Raw genomic sequence first — 6,000 nt, forward strand, 5'->3', positions numbered from 1 at the left:
CCGAGAATGCACCATTACAGTTCAGCCTGGGGAATAAGAGTGGAAACTCCACCTCAAAAAAAAAAAAAAAAAAGAAAAAAAGAAAAGGGAGGGGTCAGGCACAGTGGTTCACACCTGTAATCCCAGCACTTTGGGAGGCCAAGGCAGGCAGATCACTTGAGGTCAGAAGTTCGAGACCAGCCTGACCAACATATTGAAACCCTGTTTCAACTAAAAAGAAAAAACTTAGCCAGGCATGGTGGCCCATGCCTGTAATCCCAACTCGGGAGGTTGAGGCAGGAGAATTGCTTGAACCCAGGAGGCAGAGGTTGCGGTAGGCCGAGACTGCACCATTGCACTCCAGCCTAGGCAACAAGAGTGAAATCCCGTCTCAAAAAAAAAAAAAAAGCTACTCCTGTGTGCAATGAATTCTCAATCTCATTTTTGTCTCTTCAATCATTAGTAACATCTTTCATACCTGGATTTTCCGGGTGGGTGGGTGATTAGTGGGCCTTGGAGCCTGGGCAGGGATGTGAGCTACACACCTGTCCTTACACACAGCACAGAACTCTCTGAAAGCCACTTCCCAGGAAAACCACTTCAATACCCACGAAGCCTGCCCCTCAGCTACAATCCCAGACACACCCCGGGAGAGCTGGGGGTCAGTCAGCCGCACCCACTCGGGAATGATGGAGAAGACACCCACAAAGCAGCGAAATGACAGCCACAGCGGCCCCTCAGCACAGCCTTGCCATTACACCCCAGCACGGAGGGCTAAACACGGTGGAACGTGGACTCTACTGCACCACTGGTCCTCCTGAAAATTTCCTAGCAAAAGAAAACTTGGACTTTGCTTTGTTATGTCTTTGCTTCTGCCTTGTGGGCGTGGGGTGATGATATGGAAACCACCGTGTGTGCCCACGTGTGCAGTCTCTCCTGGCCGCTCAGGTAAGAAGTGCCTCTTCCATCTCCCCCGTCATCCCTACACCTCATGTGGCCTCCAGCACAGCACGTCACGTCTGCCACTGCGTGTGCCCATTACATGGCAAAATCCTTGAAGGCAGAGACTTGTTCCACATCTGCCTCCTACCAGCTTGAACACTTCCAACTCCTAGAGTGCCAATGTGGGTTTAATATGCCCAATTAAATCTTCACTTCTGCTGAGTACATTCCTCGGCTACAAAGCTAATGATTCCAAAACTAAGTGACAAAGCATTTGACTCCTTGAGCATCAACACTGCCTTTTAAAGTACAGTAAATTCTTAACTATTCCAGCTGAAAACATCTGAGAGCTTCAGCTCCAATGAGGGAGTCCAGGGAGTTAGAAACAGGAAGAGCAGCGTCACAGCCACAGCCCAGACAGGTACCACCACCTGAACAGAAGGAAGGATGGGACGACCAGCAGGCCCAGACTCAGCCATTACAGATAGAACATGCAGAGGACTGCTGCGGATCCCACTGGGACAATGCCTCTGCCTCACACTGACCAGGAAAGAGAAGCATCAGCCAAGGACATTCAGGTTCCACCGAGAAGACATGCCAACATGGTGACAGCCAACCACACCAAGCTCTCTGAGCCCAATGTAATCACAGATTCTGCTCACTTAACTCCCCTTCTGATGGCCGAGCAGTCCTACCCTCCAGAATGGAGACCCTGTAACTGTGACTGTAAGGCTCCTGCCTATATGCGGCTCCTCCTGAAGCCGAACCAGAGACAGAGTTCACTGGCTGCCTGAAGTGGAGTTTGGTGACAGCGCTACTTCTCCCTGTGGGGCCACAAGCTGGCAATCTTGGTCTATCCTCAATCTTGGCTGATTTTTAGTTAAAATTTAGAATGACTCAGTCGTTCAGGATGTCATTACCACAGACTTCTGACAAAAGCCGATCTCCAGGCAGCAAGGAGGAGGACCAGGGAGTTGCTGGTGCATCACAGAAAGCTGTTATTAGGAACATGACTCCATTTTGTGATTTTACTTTTTAAATAAAGAGATCAGTCTAATCAGAGTCTCACTTTTGATCACTTTCACATCTATGTCTCTAGAGAGAAGAGACAGGACAAAGCTATCATTTAGAGCTTCGAAAGGTACACACAACCCTAGGTTCACATCTGGCTAACATCAAGGGGCTTCACACTGAGAAACCACCACTCCAGGCACCACAGGACTTTCTGCTTCCCCACACCTGAATTCTGTCTATGAACATTCACGGCTCCATCTACTATGAGTTTCCGTTGTTCCTATCGGCAATTTAACAACAGAGTATGGCCAAAGATAAAGCAGGACTTCCTCTGGAAGATAATACCTGGTTGAGGCCACACTAGTAACCAAAAGTAAACAGAGATCTATACACCAAATGAAAACCAAAAGAAAGCGTCGTGTCACCTTAGAGGTGTGAAGAGCAGCTTGGAAGTTGGGACTCTGGCCTCAGCTCCTGACTCTCCACCACTGAGCTGTGAGATCTTGGACTAAAGATTTCCTCACCACTTTTAGCCTGTTTCCTCGCCAGTAAAACAATGAGAAAATAGAGACAAAATTCTGTCAGGATTAAATACAACAAGGCACAGGGTCTGTCCTGTGTCCTCAATAAAACGGCAGCAATTATCATTATTATTTTCCTTTTAGTTGTTGCTTGTCAAAATTGCTACGTAAAAGTCAACTGAAGGCACTCTCACTCGAGAAAGTACACTACTACTTCTTAAGGCAATTGGCAAAAAAAATAAAATAAACAAGCTCCTCTTGAATCTGAGTAATGCCGGATGATTTATTTCCTTCTTGCCATTTCAGGTATACTGCCTGGAAGGCTATTAGAGGGTTGTAAGAGGAAAGCTATTAGAGGCCATGTTCACGTCGTTTATAAGACAATTCAAAATAATACATGACGACGGGTGTGGCTGCTCACACCTGTAATCCCAGCGCTTTGGGAGGCTGGGGCAGGACGGCTGCTTGAGGCCAGGAGTTCCACACCAGCGTGGGCAACACAGCAACACCCAGTCTCTTAAAAAAAGAGAAAGAAAGAAAGAAACCCATGAGTCACCTGTAAATGGCTTACACTGTCCCAGTGACAATAAAGTCCGACCTCTCAGCAATCCAGCACCTGCCTACACCGACATCCTTCTCTCCGTTGCTTATCTCCTTTTCCATTACTCTAGTCACAGTCTCTGCCTGAAAACGCCAAACTTCCACCTCCCTCAGGGGCTCCAAACTTTGTTCATTCTGCCTGAAACGCTCCGTCCTCACAATTTTGCCTGGCTCGCTCCTCGTCATAGAAGCCTCAGCACAGAAGTCCCCCGCCCCACAGGCCTTCCCCGACTTAAAGGAGCGGACCCCACCCAACCCCCGCCAGCGCCCTCTCGCTGGCGACCTGCGTGCCCCGTGCTGGGTGAGCTCGGCGAGGGCAGGGACCCGGGCACGGCTGCGCCCTTCGTAGCCCAGGCTCGCTATGACAGGGACCCGCCACACGACTGACATTCCCCGGGTTCACACCCGGGACAACGCCCGGCCCCACTCGCTCCAGGCACCTGGAATCGAGACAAGCCTGCCAGGGACAAAGGCAAACAAGGAAGGCACGGGCTCCCGAAACCCCGGCTGCCCACGAACCGCGCGACACCGTGTCACGCCTGTCAGCTGCAAAGCGCCGAACTAAAGACACAGGCGCCGCTCGAGGGTGGCAGCGGACAGCTTCGGGACAGGCCGCGCTCGCCGGCCGCCGACGGCCCTCGGGAGGGCCCACGGGCACGCGTGTTTGCAGAGCCGGCCCCGCCGCAGCCGAAGGCGGGCGCCCAGGCCCGAGGCCACCGCAGGGAGGTGACTGGAAAGGGGCCGTCCCGCGTCGCCGCAGGGGCGCGCCCAGCCCCGCCGCCCCCGCCCGGCCTCCGCAGCCGCCCCTCGGGCCTCCCGGCCCATGCCCGGCGGGTGCCCGAGCCCCGAGGCGCGCAGCCCCCGCGACCCTCACCCTGCCGCTGCGGCAGCCCCGGAGGCCGCCCGGATACTCAGACGTGGCCGAGCGGGGGGCGGGGCGAGCGGTGTAGCGGCCTCGGGTTCCGCGGAAAAAGCCTGCATGCGCTGCTTTCGTTCCGGAACCGAGAATGTTCGCCTCTTCTGCCAGCGGCCACCCAATGGCCGGGGACACTCTGGCCGCAGGGTCCGGATCGAGCTACCTCAGACTGGCCTGAGGCAGGTTTCAGAAAGTGACTTTAAGAGTTTGTGGACCTTTCCCTGGAAACGCAACTTCCGGATTTCAGGACCAAACCCTTCAGGAAGCTGAACTGAGCTTCCGGCGGAAGTGGCGTGGCGGGCTCGGCGTGGGTGCGGCCGGGCTCGGCGTGGGCGTGGCCTCTCCGCCCGCCCTTGTCTGGGGCGGTGCGCGGAAGGCGGCGTGTCCCCGCCCCAACCTCGCGCCTCCACCTGCCCGACTCCCTTCGCGCTTCAGGTGCCAGTTCAAAGGCGACGCTGCTTTGGCGCCTTCTGCTTCCACTTTAAAAAGCAAAGCTGGACCGCATGGGGTGCAAGGAGCGGGGTCGGGCGGGGCCGGCCGCTGGGGAACGGCTTTCCACCTTCCCTCCTCCGCCAGGCCGCTCTTCCAGCTGTCAGGAAGGTGGCGGCCTGGAGGGCGCCTCAGGTCCTCTGTGATGTTGCGCTCGTCTCTGCGGATTTCAGAATAAGCTTGTCTACGAATCTTTCTGGGATCTTGATGGGAACTGCATGAAACCTGCAGATCGTTTGGGAACACGGCATCGCTGACTGGGTCCGTCATCTGCATCCGTAGTGGCCCCTCCATTTATTTAGGTCTTTGGATTTCTTCCACCAGTATTTTGTAATTTCAGCATACGGAATCTGCACCTTTTAAGTTTATAGTATTTCATGTTGAGCGACTATGACATTGGGTCTTTGACGTTGTTTTCCACGTGTTCATTGTTGGTCTACACAAATGTGATGAATTCTATGTTGATATATCCTGAGACCTCGCTAAACTCATTAGTTTGAGGGTTTTTTTGTTGTTGAAAAATCCTTGTATTTTCTACATGGCCCATCATGTTATCTGCAAATTCAAATTCTAACTCAAAATGATCACATAATGAAGTGTAAAATGTATAAATAAAACTACTAAACTTTTAAAAGAAAACAATTTCTGACATCTAGAGCTTGGAAAGAGTTGTTAGATCTGACCAAAAAAGCACAATGCACAAAAGAAATTGATAGGATAAACTTCATGAAAATTAGAAACTTTTCACTGGATGTGGTGGCTCACACCTGTAATCCCAACACTTTGGGAAGCCGAGGTGGGCAAATCAACTGAGATGAGGAGTTCGAGACCAGCCTGGCCAACATAGTGAAATCGGTCTCTACTAAAAATACAATAATTAGCCAGGCATGGTGGTGCACGCCTGTAATCCCAGCTACTCAGGAGGCTGAAGGAGAATGGTTTGAATCCAGAAGGCGGACGTTGCAGAGAGCCGAGATACTGCCACTGCACTCCAGCCTGGGCAACAGAGTGAGACTCTGTCTCAAAACAAACAAAACTTCTGAGAAAGACCACATTGAAAGGATGAAAAGATAAGTTACAGACTGTGAGAAAATATTTTCAAACCACGTTTGTCGAAGAACTAGTAGCTTAGAATATATAAAGAACTCTCAAAACTTGACGTAAAAAAAAAATACAGTTAGGCCAGGAACAGTGGCTCATGCCTGTAATCTTAGCCCTTTGGGAGGCCGAGGGGGCAAATCACTTGAGGCCAGGAGTTCGAGACCAGCCTGGCCAACATAAAGAAGCCCTGTCTCTACTAAAAATACAAAAATTGGGGCCGAGCGCGGTGGCTCACGCCTCTAATCCCAGCACTTTGGGATGCTGGGGCAGACAGATCATGAGGACAAGAGATCAAGACCATCCTGACCAACATGGTGAAATCCTGTCTCTACTAAAAATACGAAAATTAGTTGGGTGTGGTGGCGCATGCCTGTAGTCCCAGCTACTCGGGAAGCTGAGGCAGGAGAATCACTTGAACCCAGGAGATGCAGGTTGCAG

At 51.9% G+C, this 6,000-nt stretch overlaps 1 protein-coding gene across 4 annotated transcripts in view; it reads right to left on the bottom strand.

The window, feature by feature from the left end:
* GOLGA3 (golgin A3) overlaps positions 1 to 4,232 on the bottom strand; it is a 52,505-nt gene extending 48,273 nt beyond the window's left edge. For 2 of the 4 annotated variants that reach the window (XM_032271344.1, XM_032271342.1), the window contains exon 1: positions 3,931 to 4,232. The gene's annotated coding sequence lies outside the window, so the exon portion shown is untranslated. The remainder of the gene's footprint in view (positions 1 to 3,930) is intronic. The other 2 variants (XM_032271343.1, XM_032271345.1) reach the window with 2 other exon arrangements.
* Positions 4,233 to 6,000: the final 1,768 nt, after the last annotated feature.

Source organism: Sapajus apella, unplaced genomic scaffold, assembly GCF_009761245.1.
Source record: "Sapajus apella isolate SASKATOON/1434 unplaced genomic scaffold, GSC_monkey_1.0 scaffold230, whole genome shotgun sequence".
Classification (NCBI taxonomy): domain Eukaryota; kingdom Metazoa; phylum Chordata; class Mammalia; order Primates; family Cebidae; genus Sapajus; species Sapajus apella.